Source organism: Schistocerca gregaria, chromosome 11, assembly GCF_023897955.1.
Source record: "Schistocerca gregaria isolate iqSchGreg1 chromosome 11, iqSchGreg1.2, whole genome shotgun sequence".
NCBI lineage: Eukaryota > Metazoa > Arthropoda > Insecta > Orthoptera > Acrididae > Schistocerca > Schistocerca gregaria.
The window spans coordinates 93,147,287-93,172,294 of NC_064930.1; the positions used below are offsets into that span (position 1 = coordinate 93,147,287).

General features: G+C 43.0%; 1 long non-coding RNA gene across 1 annotated transcript; it reads left to right on the top strand.

Annotated features, from left to right (window-relative positions):
* The first annotated feature begins 1,884 nt into the window (after positions 1-1,884).
* LOC126294959 (uncharacterized) lies at positions 1,885-23,539 on the top strand. Its single transcript, XR_007552365.1, has 3 exons — positions 1,885-2,080; positions 2,235-2,648; positions 22,259-23,539. It is a non-coding gene; the product is annotated as an uncharacterized LOC126294959 (long non-coding RNA).
* Positions 23,540-25,008: the final 1,469 nt, after the last annotated feature.

Consider the following 25,008-nt stretch of genomic DNA (forward strand, 5'->3'; position numbering starts at 1 on the left):
CACAATGTATGATCATTCAGTGTTTTACACTTATGTACATACGGGTTTCCTACGTCATGATAGCTACCAAAGTGCGGTGTCACCTGTTACCTGCAATCTCTGGCAACTGCTGAAACGAACCTATTTCTAACAGATCGCGGGAAAAATTGCGAACAGTGGTTTAAAAAGCGTTACTTTCAAAGTAAATGTCCTTTTACGTAAGTTGAACTATGTGCTAGAATGTACCCTGAATTTCTTAAATCACAGAGCGTTTGACTCTCATTTAAAAATCAACTCTTTGATGACGAGCCATTTAGCAGAATTTCGAACCCTGAAGATCAGACATTTATATCTTTACTAAAAATTTTACTGGCACATTTGTGTGATATATCTTAAGGTGTAACACGTGCGAAAAAGATCAACAGTATATGCGAAAGCTTAGCTTCTCTTGCAGCTTGAGACCAGTATTATATGTGAAAGCTTTGCTTTTCTTGTAGCAACACTATGTATATTAATTTAAACTATTAACTTTCCCTGTTTGTGTGTTCGTGCTACGTAACAGTGATGTTGCTGTTTGCTGACTACATCACGTGTCCTATGCTCTGAATATCCGCTGTCATCGGCCGCCGAAATGACATGGCATGAGCTATGACTGGCTTACACAAACCCATCGCAATCTCGATTTCAGTGATTCGGAAAGTAACATGCGGTGTTTGGTGGAATTCCAATGTATACTTTCGTAATACGAAAATACGCAATGTACATGTTGCTGCACATAAAAGATCTTTTCAAAACGCGTCATTTCGTATTCTAAAGTGCCGGAAAATTCTACGCCCGTGTATAAAACCTTAACAATTTGAAGGATTGATAAGGGAAAATACACTGTCACTTAACTTGGAAAAAGCTTGTTTTCACCCGGAAGAAAGTGTATTTTTAAACGGGGAATCGAGGAAAAATCCGGTAATTTTTCTTCCTTGTCCACGTATACACGCTGTTTGTTACACGGAAATAACGGACTTTGGAAACGGTCGACTCAGTTTTCTGTTACTGATTTTATTAGTTGCTATGTCCCACATAATACGGTTGGTTTAAAAAGGGGGGAGGGAGTCGCTGGGTCATCGGCCCTCACATAATACGATTCAAGACAATGAATACAACGCTTATAAAATCCACAACATGTTTAATCTATTCTATACTGTAATAATTTTGTTTCGAGAAAGCTTGAAACCTGAGGAAGAACTTCCTTACAAAGTTAAAAAACAAAAAAACAACAACCGCTTAAGGGGTACAATAGAGAATGAAAATGCAAAACGGAGAAGGTATGCTTTTGGTACTACTGGCAGATACTAATTCACTCATAAAAGCCAACATTCTTGCAAATGTGTTATAACGGTTAGGTGGCTAACGGACTCGTATTGCAATGAGGATACGACTGACTACCGCGCTGCCATCTGTTGGCGACGCCAGGCAACAGCTGTGTGGCTCGCCGTCCAGAAACAGCTGGCTGTTGGTAGTCATGTTTATTTAACATTTTGACATTTTGTTTAATAGTACTTGAAATAGCTCATCTCAACAATTGCATATTCTTTGTTTTTTAGTGACCTGAATATAAGTGAGCGAGGATTTGCAATAATGATTGAGAAAATGTTTAACACTCGTTCTTAGGGTTTGTGGCGAATATTATATAATCCACGGCCTCATCCAACCGAAATTCGAATGCATTTTAAAGTCAGCCATTTTCAAGTGTTTTACAATTAAGGTTTCATAACTTGTAAGGTGAGTAGCTAGTGGTTGATTGAGAGACTGCGTTGTTGTAATTCGTATTATAGTTTCAATATCTTAGTGACGGGCTAAACTGCGATTTTCCGATATCAGTGATTTCTGTGAAGGCTTCTTTTCAGTGTCTGTCATTTTTAACTGTGATTTGTCGCAGTTAAGAAACGTAGGTCGCGTATCCCGCCGCCACTGCGATTTCTGCTACTTCCGCGATATCTGTGACTTAAGCGGTTTTCGTGACTTCTGCGATTTCTGCTACTTACCACCGTATGAGAAAGTTACATCTGCCCACACAGAAAATTGCATCTCAACAAATCTGTCATTGGTAAGTCAGTTTTACGTTTGTTCTTCTGTTGGCTTTAATTATGTATTAAAGAAAAAACTGTGAAAATATTAATAGTGTAATATGTAAGTAGCCATACAGTAGCGTAATAGTTCGTGTTTAGAAAATGAATTCTAACATACTGTTAAGTTCACAGGTACCCGACCTAAATTTCAGTCACTCAGTAAAGAGATAACTCAAAATATTATTGTCAACAGATCTGGAGAAATTGCCACTGCGTCTTTAGACTGTTTTCGTCAGACAATACGTTAGTTTCTAAGTGTTCCGATGAACTGAATTACTTAAGCGAGATCGTTCTAGCAAATGTGAAATGTACTCCATTGAGTGGCTTTCATTACAGCAAATACTAGCAATACTACTACCAGTTACATTGCTTGTAATTAGTGACAGCAAAAATGTTCAATAATCCTTGCGATTTTGCAGACGCAGCTCCGACTCTGATTACTAGTTGCTGTAGGTGTCTACCCACATCAAGGCTCTTGAGAGAGAATCGAGAAGATTCAATACAGCTCTTAGAGGATATGCAGTTCAATAGTGCCATAATTATGAAGTAAGTGTTCAGCATGAGTGATTAAACTGTGTTTTATTGAAGCTGTCGTGCGATTTTAAAGGAATGATAAATGTTAAATACAGTGAGTGAATAATGAAAATCTCATTTACCACATGTTAAACCGTCCTATACTCGTAATTTTTCGCCACTTATTTATTGGTAGACACTTGTTGGAGAGTGACATACCGCCCCCCCCCCCCCCCTTTCTCCACAATCTTGGTGTGACACTGACCTGTAACATATCCCGATGACTAGAATATGCATTTTGAGGCCGTTGATACGAAAGTGGGAAGAACAAATCTTCCAGTTAAATCAGGAATAGCTTAAGTGCATTACTTGAAAGTAACACAGGAAAAGATTACTTATGCAGGTGGTAGTAGTGTCGGCAAAAAGCTCTTGTGTGTGCAGTTGCCATGTAGAACACCAGGTGTAAAACTTTTCTCCAGAGTTTGACAATGTCCATTATGGAAAAACATTAGTAAGTGTAATTCTGAAGAAGATTGGGTTATCCCAATTGAAACCTAGGTAAATCTAGGTAACTCCGCAACTGAGGCTGTTAATTTTGAATTTAATATTTAAACAGTTGCTGACAGGGCCGTGAAATGCTGAAAGTATTGAATTTCTCCAGAGTCTTGAACTGTGTCGGCACAAAAGTATGGCATTCGTATGACTCAATAATACTGTTTTCATTTCATTACACTTATACAGATGCCTGAGTTCTGCTGTGTTAACATTTCAAAGTCCTGTATGCATGTGGAGTATTAACCAAAACTGTCATTTTGGAAGCAGAGTCAAACACATTTTTTAGGTTACTTGATATTTTCAGGAGAAAAAGGCAATGTTGCTTCTTATTAATATAATACATTCAGAGTCACAGCTGTGTTTCACCAACCATAACTGGTGCTGAATGTGCATGTCGTCATATAATATGAAGGGCTTATTTCAATAGTTGTACAAGTCCATTACCTCCACTTTTCTGTCTATAAAGCTTCTGAAATTAATGATCCAAACAAACAGAAAGAAAGGTTCACCTCTAGAAAGAATCCACATGCTTGAATATTTCTGGTATCTAAATTGCAGATTTTTCAGCGCTCATTTAACTTTAGGAGTCTGTATATCAAAAATGGACTTGTACAACTATTGAAATAAGCCATTTGCACACACAGCACTAGGGCCTAATAACGAAGTACGTACGTCGGTCAACAGATGGCACTAGGATAAGAATGTTAACTGCGGTTTTTAGTTGCTCTTGCTACTTCTTGTTGCGATTTGTCACAGAAATCGTAGTTTGACTCGATAGCAAATAGCGTAGTACGAACTTTGGCCAACAGATGGCACTGTTAACTGCGCTTTTTAGTTGCTACTTGAGACTTCTAGCAGTGAAAAATTCGGCCAACAGATGGCTCACGGCGTTGAATGTGAAATGCTACTTGCGACTGCTAACTGTGACTGAAATCGCATTTATATTCTGTAAAGTTGTTCTCGTGATGTCTGTGACTTCTCAATCACTGTTATTTCTGACATACGCGATTGCCTGCCCACCACTACCAACCATATCTGCATAACAAAATTATCTAATTCCTTCCTAAGAAATGGTAATGCAATGTATATTTGTCCGTTCGGATTGAAATACGAAAAGTCTGTATGTTCGAACTACATTAACAAAATATTCCCCAGTGGGAATATTACTAAGTAGGCTTGAGCTTACAAGATGCCATTTCCCACAGAGGGAATCTCCGTGGACTCTCGGCGGATGGATTTGACTGACAAACTACGCTCTCCTTCCACTTCTTCCGAGCCGTTAGCGGGATACACAAAACCGCACATTGTCCGTTGTTTGCTGCAACTTAGAGTGCTATAAGTGCATATTCTTTTTAGTTCTATAAAATATAGGCGGAGAATGAAGCGTCCATATTGTGAGTACGGTTTTCTGTTTTAGTTGTACTAATTTCTAATACTAAATATTCCATGTTTTATAAGTCGCTGTTTGAACACGTTAATTGCAGTCAGCAGTGTCTATACAGAACTTTAAATCCTCGGTCGGGCGTAACGTTCTCCCACAGTAACCGCAATTCACCTTTGACAATAGAAATTAAATTTTCGCTGAAGTTTATAACAATCGTGCAGCGATCAGTTAGACTAATGTTACTCTAATTTCCTTTCCTATGGCCTTTTCGGAGTGATAATATTTTTAATACACGCAGTAAGTAACTGTATGAACGAAAGATTTTCAAACAATAATAGCACAGTTCATTCTCAAATTAATATAGGCATCTTCATCTCCTTTTAAGGAAGGAGGACGTAAATTTGTGCCAATACGCATTTCATTCTTGTGGTAATCTAGCTTTTTGAAATGTTGTCGGTAATATAATAATAATTTCTAGCTTTCTAACCTATCATAAATAAGTTCGTATATGCTCAGTTGTGTGGGCGAACTGTGCCGCCCTGTAGCATAAATTCAATAGCCCCAGCCTGTACACCTGCATATATTATGTAAATTTTATTCGTTGTATCATTGATACATGACTTGCTACTTTCACATATAACACTGTCTGACACATACGAGTTTTTGATGTAATTAGCCTACATCATTACTGTTAGAATTAATATCCGAAACGATTTTTTCTCCGTTTACATACCAACAAGCGTTGGAAAAGAACTGACGTAATTTTAGTGCCATTTCCGGCTCACAATCGGGGAGAGATGATGTAATTTTACAGCGATTTATGGCTTGCATTCTAAGAAAAAAGGCATAATTTTCGTACGATACTCACAATGTGCTGTAGCACAGTAGCACATGATTACCAACCATTAGCTACACTACTGGCATTAAAATTACTACACCAAGAAGAAATGGAGATGATAAACGGGTATTCATTGGACAAATATGTTGTACTAGAACTGACATGTGATTACGTTTTCTCGCAGTTTGGGTCCATAGATCCTTAGACATGAGTATCCAGAACAACCACCTCTGGCCGTAATAACGGCCTTGATATGCCTGGGTGTTGAGTCAAACAGAGCTTGGACGGCATGTACAGGTACAGCTGCCCACGCAGCTTCAACACGATACCACAGTTCATCAAGCGACTGGCGTATTGTGACGAGCCAGTTTCTCGGCCACCATTGACCAGACGTTTTCAATTGGTGGGAGATGTCGAGAATGTGCTGGCCAGGGCACCAGTCGAACATTTTCCGTATCCAGAAAGGCCCGTACAGGGCCTGCAACTTGTGGTCGTGCATTATCCTGCTGGAATTTAGGTTTTAGTAGGGATCGAATGAAGGGTAGAGCCACGGGTCGTAACACGTCTGAAATGTAACGCCCACTGTTCAAAGTGCCATCAATGCGAACAAGAGGTGACAGAGACGTGTAACCAATGGCACCCCATACCATCAGGCCGGGTGATACGCCAGTATGGCGATGACGAATACATGCTTCCAATGTGCGTTCATCGTGATGTCGCCAAACACGGACGCGACCATCGTGATGTTGTAAACAGAACCTCGTTTCATCCAAAAAATGACGTTTTGCCATTTGTGGACTCATGTTCGTCGTCGAGTACACCATCGCAGGCGCCCCTGTGTATCAAAGGTAACCACAGCCATGGTCTCAGAGCTGATAGTCCGTGCTGCTGCAAACGTCGTCGAACTGTTCGTGCAGATGGTTGTTGTCTTGCAAACGTCCCCATCTGTTGACTCAGGGATCGAGACGTGGCTCCACGATCCGTTACAGCCATGCTGATAAGATGCCTGTCACCTCGACTGCTAGTGATACGAGGCCGTTGGGACCGAGAGCACGGCGTTCCGTATTACCCTCCTGAACCCACCGATTCCATATTCTGCAAACAGTCATTGGATCTCGACCAACGCCAGCAGCAATGTCGCGATACGATAAACCGCCTTCGCTATAATCCGATCTTTATCAAAGCCAGAAACGTGATGGTACGCATTTCTCCTCCTTACCAGAGGCATCACAACGATGTTTCACCAGGAAACGCCTGTTAGCTGCTGTTTGTGTATGAGAAATCAGTTGGAAACTTTCCTCATGTCAGCACGTTGTAGGTGTCGCCACCGGCGCCAACCTTGTGTGATTGCTTTGAAAAGCTAATCATTTGCATATCACAGCGTCTTCTTCCTGTCGGTTGAATTTCTTGTCTGTAGCACGTCATCCTCGTGATGCAGCAATTTAATAGCCATTAGCGTAGAAGATTTAGCAATTGTCAAAGAAAGAAAAGTTCAGTTTGTGTGAGTATATGTATGCGTCAAAGAAACTTTAAGTCAGCAAGCTAGACTTAAAGTATTCTTAGATTTTCCAACAGAGATCCTCATTTATATGTGACAGCTAGTGAATTAGTATGTAAATGGATTTTCGTTTTGTAAAAATTATTATTAAAGAAATTTTATTTCACGAAAATGCCAAGGACAAATCTTTGATAGGAGTGTGAAAAAAATGGAAAGGGGGCGGCAAAATCTGGTTTGCATGTGATCGCCGTGGGGGCAAGCAGCGGGTCAGTATCGTTCACAACATTGAATCACTCAATAAAGGTTCGTAATCCCTACTACTCTACTAAAAGGCGAAAATAATTTTTCCGAAAAAAATGCTTTGTCCAGTATGTCAATCAGAATCGACATTCACTACCCCTGGCTCACTCAATAAAGCTTCGTAATCCATACTTCCAAACTAACATTATAAATGCGAAAGTAACTTAACTTATTACGACAAAAATTCTGAATATCGTGATGAAATTTTTTATGCAGATAGCTTGAATCCTGAAGGAGAACGTGGGCTGCTTTAGAAAGTTTTAAATAAATTGACCCCTTAAAAGGCGCAATAGAGTATGGAACATCCTTTTTCACAACATTGAACATGCTAAATTATTAACTGCAGAGATGCTCACTCTCTCTCAGGCAAGCTGCGTAAAGAACGCCATGTCCGCACTCTAGGCAAGCTGGGGACAGAAGACAGCTACGGAGACTTCTGCCAGTCCGCTCTTGCCTCGGTCTCCCCTCCAGCAAAATCACTTACGCCAATTGCAGCGCAAGTCGTGTTAATTATGTGTCACTTCCCAGTGTTGAGCAATGCCTGCTCTGGGAAGTGAACAAATTCCCACAAACTTTCCTTTCCTCTCAATTTCTGCCTATTTAGCTCCTCCCAGGCCGGCCATCAAGGTTAGCGTCTGCACAAACACCATTTTTTCCGAAATTCTGACTCCCAGGAGAGTACTTAAAATCTCTCGGTCCTACATTCCCATCGGAGCCCAGCAAATTTCATTCAGTCGCTCTTCCCCTGATTTACTTCAGATTCTGCAGACCATGAATTCAGCGTGAAGTTGCTATAGTCACAAACACGCATATTTCAGCCTTGGTTGACCACTGCACTGTAGCTTTACGCGGCTTTCTCACACATTTCACTGAAAATGGGACAACAGACATTTATCAACAGGTGTAAAAGTTCTCCGTCTGCTTCCCAGTACACCAGCATGGGGTAAACCACCCACTCACTGTCACTCATCTTAAGGCAGCTGGAGGCCACGCCCCGTTACCACTTTCTCAGAGTTTGAGCCGCCCTAAGCTGCCTATTGTCGCTTCCCTTTGCTGCTCCCCAGCTGCGTGCCGCCATCCCGCCGCGGTCAACTCTGAATATTTCCCTGGGATAAACTTGCCTCGAGTAAATCAACACGTTTCCATAAAGCTTTCATGTCGCCTGAATTACTTTAAAACCATCACCCAACATTAATTTTTCCAATACGTCCATACTATACCCTCTACAAGATGCATTGTGCCTTGTCAGTCATTTTTGTTCAGCCCTACTGTTCGCTCAACGTGAGTTCGGTGATCTTTAATAACTTCATGTAAGGGGCATAGTTCTTGCCATCTTACACACATAAACCTTGATAAAATCTTATTAAATCTGTTGCATAATATGCACGTTCTATAATGTGTAGCTACTGTGCGTAGAGTATTAGGAACTATGCTTACCCAAACAGGCAGACACGAGAAGGCACACATACAGTAGCTTAGCTATGCCTCATCGTTCATCATAACAGTATGTGGAATAACTGGAGTCATTGGGATAAGGGTACAATCAATCAGGGGTACTTCTTACTGGTCATGGTATCTTTTACCAGTTACTACCTGTTGTTGTTGTTGTGGTCTTTAGTCCAGAGGCTGGTTTGATGCAGCTCTCCATGCAACACTATCATGTGCAAGCTTCATCTCCCGGTACCTACTGCAACCTACATCCTTCTGAATCTGCTCAGTGTATTCATCTCTTGGTCTCCCTCTGCGATTTTTACCCTCCACGCTGCCCTTCAGTACTAAATTGGCGATCCCTTGGTGCCTCCGAATATGCCCTACCAACCAATCACTTCTTCTAGTCAAGTTGTGGAACAAATTTCTCTTCTCACCAATCCTGTTCAATACCTCCTCATTAGTTATGTGATCTACCCATCTAATCTTCAGCATTCTTCAGTAGCACCACGTCTCAAAAGCTTGTATTCTCTTCTTGTCTACTGGACTCGCATTCGGGAGGACGACGGTTCAATCCTGTCTCTGGCCATCCTGATTTAGGTTTTCCGTGATTTCCCTAAATCGTTTCAGGCAAATGTCGGGATGGTTCTTTGAAAGGGCACAGCCGATTTCGTTCCCAATTCTTCCCTAACCCAAGCTTGCGCTCTGTCTCTAATGACCTCGTTGTTGACGGGACGTTAAACACTAACCACCACCACCACTACCACCACCACCACCACCACCACCACCATCTTCTTGTCTAACCTATTTATCGTCCACATTTCACTTCCGTACATGGCTACACTCCATACAAATACTTTCAGAACCGACTTCCTGACACTTAAATCTATACTCGATATTAACAAATGTGTCTTCTTCAAAAACGCTCTCCTTGTCATTGCCAATCTACATTTTATATCCTCTCTACTTCGACCATCATCAGTTATTTTGCTCCCCTAATAGCAAAACTCCTTACTACTTTAAGCGCCTCATTTACTAATCTAATTCCATCAGCATTATCCCAATTTAATTCGACTACATTCCATTATGCTCGTGTTGCTTTTGTTGATGTTCATCATATATCCTCATTTCAAGACACTGTCCATTCCGTTCAGCTGCTCTTCCAAGTCCTTTGCTGTCTCTGACAGAATTACAATGGCATCGGCGAACCTCAAAGTTTTGATATCTTCTCCATGGATTTTAATACCTACTCCGAATTTTTCTTTTGTTTCCTTTACTGCTTGCTCAATATACAGATTGAATAACATCGGGGAGAGGCTACAACCCTGTCTCACTCCTTTCCCAACCACTGCTTCCCTTTCATGTCCCTCGACTCTTATGACTGCCATCTGGTTTCTGTACAAATTGTAAATAGCCTTTCGCTCCCTGTATTTTACCCCTGACACCTTCAGAATTTGAAAGAGAGTATTCCAGTCAACATTGTCAAAAGCTTTCTCCAAGTCTACAAATGCTAGAAAGGTAGGTTTGCCTTTTCTTAATCTTTCTTCTAAGATAAGTCGTAAGGTCAGTATTGCCTCACGTGTTCCAGTATTTCTACGGAATCCAAACTGATCCTCCCCAAGGTCCGCATCTACCAGTTTTTCCATTCGTCCGTAAAGAATTCGCGTTAGTATTTTGCAGCTATGGCTTATTAAACTGATATTTCGGTAATTTTCACATCTGTCAGCACCTGCTTTCTTTGGGATTGGAATTATTATATTCTTCTTGAAGTCTGAGGGTATTTCGCCTGTCTCATACACCTTGCTCACCAGCTGGTAGAGTTTTGTCAATACTGGCTCTCCCAAGGCCGTCAGTAGTTCTACTGGGATGTTGTCTACTCCCGGGGCCTTGTTTCGACTCAGGTCTTTCAGTGCTCTGTCAAACTCTTCACGCAGTATTGTATCTCCCATTTCGTCTTCATCTACATCCTCTTCCATTTCCATAATATTGTCCTCAAGTACATCGCCCTTGTATAAACTCTCTATATACTCCTTCCACCTTTCTGCCTTCCCTTCTTTGCTTAGAACTGGGTTGCCACCTGAGCTCTTGATATTCATACAAGTGGTTCTCTTTTCTCCAAAGGTCTCTTTAATTTTCCTGTAGGCAGTATCTATCTTACCCCTAGAGAGATAAGCTTCTACATCCTTACATTTGTCCTCTAGCCATCCCTGCTTAGCTATTTTGTACTTCCTGTCGATCTCATCTTTGAGACGTTTGTATTCCTTTTTGCCTGTTTCATTTACTGCATTTTTATATTTTCTGCTTACATAAATTAAATTCAATATGTCTTCTCTTACCCAAGGATTTCTAGCAGCCCTCGTCTTTTTACCTACTTTATCCTCTGCTGCCTTCACTACTTCATCCCTCAGAGCTACCCATTCTTCTTCTACTGTGTTTCTTTCCCCCATTCCTGTCAATTGTTCCTTTATGCTCTCCTTGAAACTCTGTACAACCTCTGGTTCCTTCAGCTTATCCAGATCCCATGTCCTTAATTTCCCACCTTTTTGCAGTTTCTTCAGTTTTAATCTACAGGTCATAACCAACAGATTGTGGTCAGAGTCCACATCTGCCCCTGGAAATGTCCTACAATTTAAAACCTGTTTCCTAAATCTCTGTCTTACCATTATATAATCTATCTGATACCTTTTAGTATCTCCAGGGTTCTTCCATGCATACAACCTCCTTTCATGATTCTGAAACCAAGTGTTAGCTACGATTAAATTGTGCTCTGTGCAAAATTCTACCAGGCGGCTTCCTCTTTCATTTCTTAGTCCCAATCCATATTCACCTACTACGTTTCCTTCTATCCCTTTTCCTACACTCGAATTCCAGTCACCCATGACTATTAAATTTTCATCTCCCTTCACTATCTGAATAATTTCTTTTATTTCATCATTCATTTCTTCAATTTCTTCGTCATCTGCAGAGCTAGTTGGCATATATATTTGTACTACTGTAGTAGGCATGGGCTTTGTGTATATCTTGGCCACAATAAAGCGTTCACTATGCTGTTTGTAGTAGCTTACCCGCACTCCTATTTTCCTATTCATTATTAAACCTACTCCTGCATTACCCCTATTTGATTTTGTATTTATAACCCTGTATTCACCTGACCAAAAGTCTTGTTCTTCTTGCCACCGAACTTTGTACTACTGTAGTAGGCATGGGCTTTGTGTATATCTTGGCCACAATAAAGCGTTCACTATGCTGTTTGTAGTAGCTTACCCGCACTCCTATTTTCCTATTCATTATTAAACCTACTCCTGCATTACCCCTATTTGATTTTGTATTTATAACCCTGTATTCACCTGACCAAAAGTCTTGTTCTTCTTGCCACCGAACTTCACTAATTCCCACTATATCTAACTTTAACCTATCCATTTCCCTTTTTAAATTTTCTAACCTACCTGCCCGATTAAGGGATCTGACATTCCACGCTCCGATCTGTAGAACGCCAGTTTTCTTTCTCCTGATAACATCCTCCTGAGTAGTCCCCGCCTGGAGATCCGAATGGGGGAGTATTTTACCTCCGGAATATTTTACCCAAGAGGACGCCATCATCATTTAATCATACAGTAAAGCTGCATGTCCTCAGGAAAAATTATGGCTGTAGTTTCCCCTTGCTTTCAGCCATTCGCAGTACCAGCACAGCAAGGCCGTTTTGGTTAATGTTGCAAGGCCAGATCAGTTAATCATCCAGACTGTTGCCCCTGCAACTACTGAAAAGGCTGCTACCCCTCTTCAGGAACCACATGTTTGTCTGGCCTCTCAACAGTTACCCCTCCGTTGTGGTTGCACCTACGGTACGGCCACCTGTATCGCTGAGGCACGCAAGCCTCCCCACCAACGGCAAGGTCCATGGTTCACGGGAGGATCAAGATACTATAACATTAAAATTGAGATAATGACTTGCTACAGTATGAATACCTTATTTTGATGATGGGTCTCACCAATACTAGTATTTATGCATGTACAAATTCGAAAATGTAAAGCCTAGTTATCAAAGAAACTTCTGGCAGACAATTGCACGACTTTTGATGTCACTTGAGATGTAGCAAATCGAGTTTGCAGGCTCGTCTGCTATGTTTTTCGGCCCCCAAAATATGTAAAAATTTTCCTAAACTATAATAATGGCAATGTGATAGTGTGCCCAGAAACCAATGATTGCACAGTAATTTCAGATTCATAAATAAGCTTAGTGCCATTGAATTTCATTGCTCATAACTACTTGCCAATATAATTGCAGTGATCTAATTATTTAACTCAGAAATTTTGTTAAATAAAATGTTCTCAGTTTAATTGTTGCATCAAATTTGGATAAAATCCGAAGCTTTCGATGACTACCTCCGTCATCTTCGTCAGGGGTAAAACTGACTGTCGTGGACCGGTGAGGCTTCTGCTTTTATAAGCAGTGGACGGCTTCTCATAGGCTGGATGGCATCACGGTCAAAACGACGGGTACAGAGGTGGCTGCCAGCGTTCCTGTCTCTGCTGTAGCCTCCCACCTGCGGCAGTGGTGTTGGGCTTCGGTCCTGTCGGCGTTTCGTCGGTCTTCATCTGTCTTCGTCACTCCCTTGTTTTCTTTTGCAGTTTTTGTCCTGTCCTGTTCCTTTCCTCCTTGTTGTCATGGCAACCCCCACTACCACCATAGTATATACCTCTCCCTCTGCCACCACCACCACCACCACCACCACCACCACCCCACCACCACCATTACTTGGTGTGCCCAATCCCCCCCCCCCCCCCCCATTCCATCCCTCCACTTTTCATTCTCCCTTCTCCTTCACTCTTTGTCGCCCCATCCCCTGCTCCTTCCTCCTGTACCTCCTCCTCTGATCCCTTCCCTCCCCTCCCTAACTCTGTCTCTGCAGCCCCTGGTAGGGTGGTGGCCCGGAGGACCACAGCCCACGCCCCGCTCTCGCCCTCACCTTTACCATCGCCATCATCTTCACCATCTACATCGCCTTCACCTTCATCATCCCCATCTCCGGTACCTGCTCCAGCATCCACGCCGGGACCTGCCACTTCCCACCACCTGCCAGTTGCTCCTGTCCCATGCACCTCCTCTCACCCTTACGTTGCCGTCAAATGCCCTAGTGGCACCCCTGCCTTCTCTGCTTCCAAAAAGGCCAAGCCCTGTCTTCCTCCCCCCCCCCCCCCAGGATGCCATGGATGTCTCCCCACCTGGCCCTGCTACCTCTACCTCCTCCCCCTCCTCCTCCTCCTCCTCCTCCTCCTCCTCCTCCTTCAAATACCTCCTCTCCTGTCCTGATCCCTCCCTCCTCAAGGCCCGGAACCTCACGCTCCTCCTCTGCCAACACTTTCCTGGAGCCCCCATCTCCCTCCTCACACCTCACCGAGACTGTTCTAATCACCTCCCGCAGCCCCGCCCTTCACACAGACATCCCTGTCACCCGATTTGGCCCCAGTGCCTCCCTCACCCCTGCACCTTCCCCAACCCGTCCCGCCAAACCCAACCCCCGTGTCACCTGCCGATCCTCACTGCCATGATCACTCGGCTTAGTCCAACGATCACGGAGGAGGAGGTGTTCGCAGAGCTCAAGTCGCACCCATCCTTGGAAATACGAGCAATCTGCCGCATCTTCAACCTCGCTGGCCCCACCCGCCTTATGCAGGTGTTCTCAGAACATGCCCCATCCATCGACCGTCTCCTGAAGGAAGGTTGCCCTCCTCTTCCACCAACGTTAGAAGGTCAACCCCTCCCGTTCCCCACCTCATTCCCTCCGCTGCTAGAGGTGTCTGCGCTATAATGCAAATCCTACATCTGACTGCCGCGAGGCCCCTGTCTGCCCGCACTGTAAACAGGCACACTTCCTCCGGCAGTCTGCCCTCAGGACGCCACCACCCCTCCTGGCAATTTCCCTCACCCCCCACCGCTGAGGACATCATCGGGTTCCTAACCATTGTCCTAGAAAATATCCACCCCTTCCAGCATCCCCACAGCCTCCAGCAGATATCTGTCATCGCCCAATCCATCTTCCACCTCAACATGTATGCCACCTACTCCTATAATCAGGCCCATTTCACCTTCACCCATCTTGACACCCTCGTCTAAATCCCTGTCATGGCATGACAGCACCTTATCTTGTTAAATAACATCCGTTCCCTTCCCGCCAACAAGAATCTCTTCCTGCACACCCTTGCAACCCACTACGTGGATGCCTTCCTTCTCAATGAAACCTTTCTTCAGCCCCAACACACCATACACACCTCGCTGTACCACCTTCACTGCTCCGATAATCCCCCCCCCCCCCCCCCCCCCCGATGGTGTGTGGTGGAGTAGCCATTGGTCACCACCGCCAGATCCCTGTTCGGCTCCAACCTCTCCTTTCCGACCCCACAGAACACCTGATCCTTAGTCTCTTCTTCCCTGGCCTTACCATCACCTGCGCCACCATCTATGTCCACCCCAATGTCCCTATTCCTTTTCACTTCCTCTCCCACATTGACCGTACCTTCTCCTCCTACGTGATCGCCGCCGACCTCGACATCCATAGTCTTTCTGACACCCAGTTATGGCGGTGGCATTGATTCCTCTCCTCCCTCCAAGGCGACCTCATCCCCATTCCCAGTACACCGGCCCTGAATCCAACTCCACTCCCGATGTCAACCTCTCCTCCCCTAACCTCCTTGGCTGCATAGCTGTGGATGTCCTGGACCCCATTGGTAGTGACCATCTCCCTGTCCTCCTCACTGCTTAAGACAGTCATCGCCCCTGTCCTGGCCCTCGTAATGACCCTCCCCCAAAATACGTCCATGATTATTCCCGTGCCAACTGAAATGCCTACCAGGATACCCTCCCTATTCATGTCGATAGGCACCCCTTCACCTACCACCACCCTGATAATATTACCCATGTCGCCTCCTTTCTCCAGCAGACCTTGGCTGAGGCCGTGGAGGGACACGCCCCTTCCGTCGCCATCCACACCCACCATCCTACCTTACTGCCACAGGGCGTCCTCCTTCTCTATGAATCCCGCTGTCTCTACTGTGCCTTCCTCCACACGTGTGACCTGGACACACTATGACGCCACTGGGTACTTAAGCAACACATCAGAAACTTGCTTGCAGCTAAGAAACGCCAGGACTGCCGACAGACATGCACCCGTCTTAATGTTACACTTCCTATCAACTCGTCCAAGTACTGGCCAGCCTTCTGCTGCCTTACCGCATCTAAACCCCCTCCCTACTACCCTCTCCTTCATAGTAATCAACCCTTCCCTGACAACCTTAGTAAGACCAATGACTTTGCCTCCTACCTCTCTGATGTCTTTACCATCCTAGACGATCCCCACTTCGATTACTCCCTCTTCCCGGATGTCTGCGATTGAACTGACACCTCTGTCCCTCCCCTCGCTCCTGGTTTCCAGTACTTGGACAACATTGCACACACTGAACTCAATGCCCCCGTCACTACTCAGGATATCATCGCTACAGTCCGTACAAAACGCAACACCGCTTCCGGTCACGATCATGTCACCTATTGCCACCTTCATTAAGCTCCTGCCTCCTTCCTCTCCACTCTGGCCAGGCTCTATAATGTCGTCCTGTCCACCAGCTACTATCCCGACCTGTGGAAAACCTCCCATATCCTGATGTTCCTTAAACCTGACAAAGCACTATCTGCTGTCTCCTCTTACTGTTCCATCAGTCTTACGTTGGTCTTCAACAAGGTCCTCGAATTCATCCACCAGTATCTCCTCCAGCACCACCTCCTTCCATTACCTAGTGTGGCTTTCGGCCGCCCTTCTCTACTGATTACCTTCTCCTTCGCCTCACTCATCGCCTCTCCGAACAGCTCAGTTCCTGTCGCTCTGCTATCTTCCTCTCCCTCGACCTGGAATGCGCCTATGACCGTGTGTGGCATTCCGGTCTCCTCTTCAAGCTCCAAACTTTCGTCCTTCCTATTTACTAAGTCTGTCTGATCGGATCCTTTCTTTCCCAACGTCCTTCATATGTCACCATCTATAACACAGATTCCTACTCCTTTTTCCCCTCCGCCAGTGTGCCCCAAGGTTCACTCCTCTTCCCTCTTTTGTACCTTTTATATATGACCGACATGCCGCCGCCTTCACCCCCCCCCCTCCCATCCACCTTCTCCAGTACACCAATGACACCGCCTTCCTTTCCCTCGCCCCCACCCTGCAGCGTTCCCAACACCTACTCCAATTCCATCTCGACCGGTTCAACACTTGGTGCAACCAGTGGTTGCTCAAGGTCAATCCTTCCAAAACCCAGGCGACCATTGTAGGCAAAACCACTCCTTTCTTCCGCCTCCTCAACTTCTATGTCACCATCTATGGTCGTCCAATCACCCTCACCTTACGTACCTTGGCATCACCCTTGACTGTCGTCTCTCCTGGACCCCCTATCTCTGGACAATCCAAGCCAAAGCACGCTCCCAACTCTGTCTCCTCAAGCTCCTATTCTCTGCTACACCCACCCTGCCTGGATCTCTGCCACTCCTACCTTTTATCGATCCCTCCAGATCCTTGAACGCCATGCTCTCTGCCTCGCCTATCGCATCCGTCTCCCCTCCCCCATGCAGATCCTGTATGACCTTATTCCGTTCCCCCACCTCCTCCTTTTCCTTGAACGGATACGGATCCTCTATACGTCCCATAAACTCGATCCTCCTCACCCGCTTGTCTCACCCACCCTCTCCCACCCCCGAAAACTGCCGCGCCTGTATTTCCACGTCCCACCTGCTCTCCACCTCTCCACTCTCTCCCGAGGTGGCTTTCACCAGCTCCCCCTCCCTGATGATGCCCTCCTCCCCTCCATCTACCCCTCCTATCAACTTTGATCCTTCCCTCCCACTTCCTGTGTTTTTTCTTCAGGGCACCCTCTCTCATTTCCCTCCCTCCTCCCTACCTCCCCCCTCCCACGGGTTTCCCCTACCACCTATACCTTCATTCCTCCCCCATCTCCCGTGCCATTGGCATCTCTGCTCTCCCCTCTCCCTCACCCCCCCCCCACCTTCTTCCCCTCTTGCCAGGTCCCCGGACCTGCACACGTTACATGGACGTTCACGTGCTGGAGACAAATCAACCTTTAGTGAAACATCACCTGGATTACAAAGAATTTGGAACTTTTGTTTTGCATGCAACAGAAAACTGACACCAAACGGCTTAACTGCTGTGTGTGTTTGAAAATGTGAAAATCTTGTGCACTGTATCAGGATGGGGTAGTGTAAGAGAGAAGGTGTTTCTTAGAAACCCATAAGCATGTTGTGATACTGAAAATAAAATACTACAAAATGTAATACAGTCCGACAAGTAACTGTAATGGTTCTTCTTTTTAGTTGTTTGGCTATTGCATCATGTCGGGCAGGCCATTCGCCGGGTGCCAGTCTTTCAGTTTGATGCCACTTTGGCGACCTGCAGTCAATGAGAATGATAGGATGATTATGATGATGACAGCTCAATACACAGTACATGGGTGGTAGACATTCCCGATCCAGCCAGGAATCTAACCCGGGCTAAGAGGGTTGACAATCCATCACACAGATCATTCAGCTGCCGATTGTGGACAAATCAGCTTTTTGTGATACAACATCACCATGGTTCTTCTTTTTAATCGTATGGTAAGGGCATCCACTGCAATAAAGACATGTAACGTGTATCCTCAGGACATGTGGCCTGTACTTGAAAAAGTGTCATGATCTCTCCATTGGCAAAAGATTCCGGAATAGTTCCCCATTCGGATCTCCGGGAGGGGACTGCCAAGGGGGAGGTTACCATGAGAAAAAGATTGAATAATCAACGAAAGCATAATGTTCTACGAGTTGGGGTGGGGAATGTTTAGAAGCTTGAACGTGGTAGGGAAACTAGAAAATCTGAAAAGGGAAATGCAAAGGCTCAATCTAGATATCGTAGGGGTCAGTGAAGTGAAGTGGAAGGAAGACAAGGATTTCTGGTCGGATGAGTATGGGTAATATCAACAGCAGCAGAAAATGTTATAACAGGTGTAGGGTTCGTTATGAATAGGAAGGTAGGGCAGAGGGTGTGTTACTCTGAACAGTTCAGTGACCGGCTTGTTCTAATCAGAATCGACAGCAGTCCAACACCCACAACGATAGTTCAGGTATACATGCCAAAGTCGCAAGCTGGAGATGAACAGATAGAGAAAGTGTGAGGATATTGAAAGGGTAATGCAGTACGTAAAGGGGGACGAAAATCTAATAGTCATGGGCGACTGGAATGCAGTTGTAGGGGAAGGAGTAGAAGAAAAGGTTACAGAAGAATATGGGCTTGGGACAAGGAATGAAAGAGGAGAAAGACTAATCGAGTTCTGTAACAAGTTTCAGCTAGTAATAGTGAATACTCTGTTCAAGAATCACAAGAGGAGGAGGTATAGTTGGAAAAGGCCGGGAGATATGGGAAGATTTCAATTAGATTACATCATGGTCAGACAGAGATTCCGAAATCGGATAATGGATTGTAAGGCGTACCCAGGAGCAGATATAGACTCAGCTCACAATATAGTAGTGATGAAGAGTAGGCTGAAGTTCAAGACATTAGTCAGGAAGAAGCAATATGCAAAGAAGTGGGATACGGAAGTTCTAAGAAATGACAAGATACGTTTGAAGTTCTCTAACGCTGTAGATACAGCAATAAGGAATAGCACTGTAGACAGTACAGTTGAAGAGAAATGGACACCTCTAAAAAGGGCCATCACAGAAGTTGGGAAGGAAAACATAGGTACAAAGAAGGTGGCTGCGAAAAAACCATGGGTAACAGAAGAGATACTTCAGTTGATTGATGAAAGGAGGAAGTACAAACGTGTTCCGGGAAAATCAGGAATACAGAAATATAAGTCGCTGAGAAATGAAAATTTATAGGAAGTGCAGGGAAGCTAAGACGAAATGGCTGCAGGAAAAATGTGAAGACATTGAAAAAGGTATGGTTGTCAGAAGGACAGACTCAGCATGCAGGAAAGTGAAAACAACCTTTGGTGACATTAAAAGCAACGGTGATAACATTAAGAGTGCAACGGTAATCCCGCTGTTAAATGCAGAGGAGAGAGCAGATAGGTGGAAAGAATACATTGAAAGCCTCTATGAGGGTGAAGATTTGTCTGATGTGATAGAAGAAGAAACAGGAGTCGATTTAGAAGAGATATGGGATCCAGTATTAGAATCGGAATTTAAAAGAGCTTTGGAGGACTTACGTTCAAATAAGGCAGAAGGGATAGATAACATTCCATCAGAATTTCTAAAATCATTAGGGGAAGTGGCAAGAAAACGACTATTCACTTTGGTGTGTAGAATATATGAGTCTGGCGACATACCATCTGACTTTTGGAAAAGCATCATCTACACAATTCCGATGATGGCAAGAGCTGACTAGTGCGAGAATTATTGCACAATCAGCTTAACAGGTCATGCATCGAAGCTGCTTACAAGAATAATATACAGAAGAATGGAAAAGAAAACTGAGAATGTTCTAGGTGACGATCAGTTTGGCTTTAGGAAAAGTAAAGGCATGAGAGAGGCAATTCTGATGTTACGGCTAATAATGGAAGCAAGGCTAAAGGAAAAATCAAGACACATTCATAGTATTTGTCGACCTGGAAAAAGCGTTCGACAATATAAAATGGTGCAAGCTGTTCGAGATTCTGAAAAAAGTAGGGGTAAGCTATAGGGAGAGACGGGTCATATACAATATGTATAACAACCAAGAGAGAATAATAAGAGTGGACAATCAAGAATGAAGTGCTCGTATTAAGAAGTGTGTAAGACAAGGATGAAGCCTTTCGCCCCTACTCTTCAATCTGCACACAGAGGAAGCAATGATGGAAATAAAAGAAAGGTTCAGGAGTAGAATTAAAATACAAGGTGAAAGGATATCAATGATATGATTCGCTGATGACATTGCTATCCTGAATGAAAGTGAAGAAGAATTAAATGATCTGCTGAACAGAATGGACAGTCTAATGAGTACACAGTATGGTTTGAGAGTAAATCGGAGAAAGACGAAGGTAATGAGAAGTAGTAGAAATGAGAACAGCGGGAAACTTATCAGGATTGATGGTAACAAAGTCAATGAAGTTAAGGAATTCTGCTACCTAGGCAGTAAAGTAACCAATGACGGACGGAGCAAGGAGGACATCAAAAGTAGACTCGCTATGGCAAAAAAAGGCATTTCTGGACAAGAGAAGTCTACTAATATCAAATACCGGCCTTAATTTGAGGAAGAAATTTCTGAGCATGTACGTCTGGAGTACAGCATTGTATGGTAGTGAAACATGGACTGTGGGAAAACCGGAACAGAAGAGAATCGAAGCATTTGAGATGTGGTGCTATAGACGAATGTTGAAAATTCGGTGGACTGATAAGGTAAGGAATGAGGAGGTTCTACGCAGAATCAGGGAGGAAAGGAATATGTGGAAAACACTGATAAGGAGAAGGGACAGGATGATAGGACATCTGCTAAGACATGAGGGAATGACTTCCGTGGTACTAGAGGGAGTTGTAGAGGGCAAAAACTGTAGAGGAAGACAGAGATTGGAATACGTCAAGCAAATAATTGAGGACGTAGGTTGCAAGTGCTACTCTGAGATGAAGAGGTTAGCACAGGAACGGAATTCGTGGCGGGCCGCATCAAACCAGTCAGTAGACTGATGACCAAAAAAAAAGGGCATCCCGTCGGGCAGGCCATTCACCGGGTGCCAGTCTTTCAATTTGATGCCACTTTGGCGAGCTGCAGTCGATGAGGATGATAGGATGATGATGATGATGATGATGACAGCTCAGTACCCAGTAAATGGGTGGTGGAAATTCCCCGACCCAGCCGGGAATCTAACCCGGGCTAAGAGGGTTGACAATCCATCACACAGATCATTCAGCTGCCGGGTGCGGACAAATCAACCTTTAGTGAAACATCATCACCTGAATTACAAAGAAATTGGAACTTTTGTTTTGCACACAACAGAAAACTGCCACCAAAGAGGTCAGCTGCTGTAAGTCTTTGAAAATGGGAAACAATCTTATGCAGTGTATCAGGATGGAGTAGTGTAGGAGACTAGGTGCTTCTTATAATACCATAAGTATGTTGTGATACTGAAAATAAAATATTAAAAAATGTAATACAGTCCAACAAGTAACTGTAATGGTTCTTCTGGCCCTCCATTTAATTCATTTGTTTGTATAAAAAATTCAGCATAACCTAAAAAATTTGCCGTATTTTTAAAACAGTTTGTTACGATTAGGAAGTTGTCTGTTACTCAGCTATCATTGTTCTTTCTGGTGAAGTTTTCCAAGTTGTCAGTAACATCAATTAATTAATTTAAATGGTTTATAGTTAATGGGAACTTCCTTGTAGGAAGTTTCGTGATTACACTTTTACCAACTGTAACCACATAGACCAGTGAGTATTTACAACAACAGAACATAAAAGTGTAATAATATCTGTTGTTTCTATTACAACAAAACTATTGGCACTGTCTGATTTTGTAATATGCTAATCTTTGGGCATTTGGAACCCCTCTAAGCACTTGAAAAAGCCATTAAATTTCACAAAATATCTTTTCTGTTCATACTGGGCATGATTTGCTAGTTCTAAGTTTCTGTTTTTCAGGTGATCCTGTCTCCCATCTGCACTCTCCCTCAATCAAGAAGCTGATGAAAGGTACTTTGGACAGTTATGCAGGATCAATGGTATGGCTCCTGGCGCAAGGTAAGGTTTCAGAAGAGGCACAGAATATTTTTTTCCCTGTGGAACTATAAAAATAGTCACCGCATCTCAGAATGAGGTCCTCAGTGAAGTGGATCTTACAGACCTTAAAATAATAAGAAAAACTTTTATCAGCTACATATAATAAGTCTGTTACTTTCAGAACAGATTGATCAATACTGACTCACTATTTTAAGTTGTAGAGCTAAAGGTATTCCTCCATAAGTAAAACACAGACTGCCAGTGATACAGTTCTTTATGCAGCAAACTTATTCTGTTATAGAAAGGCATCAGGGTAACTGAAATCACATTGTTACTGATCAATGCGACATTATGCTAACTTAAACACATGATAAGTTGTTCATGCTCTCTATGTTAAAGCCCACATACCCTGAGACAGTCTGAGATGTACTGATGTTGAGCACAACTTCAAAGTCTGTGTAACCTGGAACTTTTTACGGAGTATTGCAGCTATCCATTTCTGCTGGATTTCTGTGTTTTTAGAAAAAGAAAACACCACTACTCATGGCATATTTTCATAATTTCCTCTGCAGCATGGCACACAATACTTGTGCACCATTCTGAATGATGACATCATAACCTCAGAATTATTGATGTACTTCTGCATATTTTGAAATAAACATAAATGGTAATCAAAGTTTTGTTTGCTGGGTAGGTTAGCCAACATAAACACTTTATTCTGAATTGCTTATACAGCTTAATTAGAAAAGGGAGCAAAATTTTTCTTGCCATGTTTTATCATTTCAATAGAATTGCCTCCAGCAAAGCAAGAAACATTCATGTAGTGCTCCGGACCATTACTTACAAATTATTCAGTGCTTTCTAAAACTCATATTTAGTAGCAGTGATGAAATCCATTAACATTCCATTTTAATTAATTAATTCACATCTATCTACACAATAATAAACATAATAATATAAAACATCTTACATTTTATTTTTTATTATGTTTTACTGAGGAACATTACATTTCCCGTACAGTTTGCCCAATGTACAGACAACATTAGGGAGAGGATACGATCTTGTCCTATGCCTTTTTCATATGCTGCTTCTCTATCACCTCCTTCAAATTTTGTTATTGCAGTCTGGTTTTCTAATATGTGAGCAATGCAACTAATTTTGTGTGTTTTACTTTTTGGAAACAGTTTTCCACAATAAGAAATGAAGTGTGTCTCTATTGCTGCCTTATGAAGAATCTTCACCCAGGTAAACTTTTGCATTTTATACAGTTACAGCAGAAGTGATACTCACATTGAAGAGGGAAGGTGCCAGTCGGTGTCACTGAGAAAACAAGAGAACTCCTTGTTGAGAAATCAAATGAAACTCTCGAGGAATAAGTAATAAAGTTACATTGAACATAAAGAATACTAATGCCATCAATTTCAGTTTGAAGAGGAAAAATAACAATGTTAAATTAAATGTAGATGGCACCTCTATAGACTGTGTAACAAATGAAAAATTTCTAGGAATGAATATTGATTCTCAGCTGAAGTGGTGTGAACACACAAAGGTACTTGCAAACATAATGTCATCAGCAAGTTATGCCCTTAGAATCCTATCATCAGTGTGTAACATGCAGTGTCTTTTAGTTACATATTACTGATATTTGCACTCAATTCTTAGCTTTGCAACTCTTGTTTGGGGAACAAATGCACAAAATAAGAACACAATTTTCAAATTCCAGAAAAGAGTCATAAGAATAATAACCAAAAATACTAGTCAAGTTCATTGTAAAGATCTGTTGAGAACATTGGGGATTTTAACTGCTCCATGTGAATACATTTACCAGTCTGTTGTACACATCAAAAATAACATTGGTAATTACTGCACAAAAAGCTATGTCCATGACCATGCAACAAGAGGTAGGCTCAACTTACATTTACCAAGAAAAAATAAACATAAAACTCAAAACAGCATTTTCTACCAAGGAATAAAACTGCACAATAAATTACCAAAAGAGATTAAAGAAATTGCCAAAATACACTTATTTAAAAAGGTAGCTAATAAGTACCTGTTATGCAATACATTTTATACATTGAAGGATTACTTAGCTAAAACAGAGTAGGGGTTTGATAAAAAAATGTTATACAAATAAATAATAATAATGATTATGAAATATCCAACATTCCACATAACACCTTTATGTTTTTTCTCTTCTTTTTTTCCTTTATAGAAATACTTACTCCAAAGCTATGCGTAGCCCAATACTAACATGTCTTCCTCTTTCTGAGCTCAACATCTCACTCATTATGGAGGGATGCTGATTCAGTTTTTCAGGACAGCAAATGGAAAGTTGTGGTACAGAAAATGGCCCAGAGATCACCAGTGTGTGCAAAGACTTACCTTAGGGGAAAAAAGGACAGGTGCACAAGCGCGCGCGCGCTCCCCCCCCCCCCCCCCCCCCCCCCCCACACACACACACACACACACACACACACACAAAAGCAGACATGTCAACAGTTGGTTGTGAAAGCTTGAATTTTGTGTGTATGTTTGTGTGTCTATCGACCTGCCAGCGCTTTTGTTTGGTAAGTCACATCATCTTTGTTTTTAGATGTTTATGAATTAGCTTATCTTAAATTGGTCTAAATTTGTAAATAGTTTGACATGTCCTATATCCTTGTAAAAAGGGA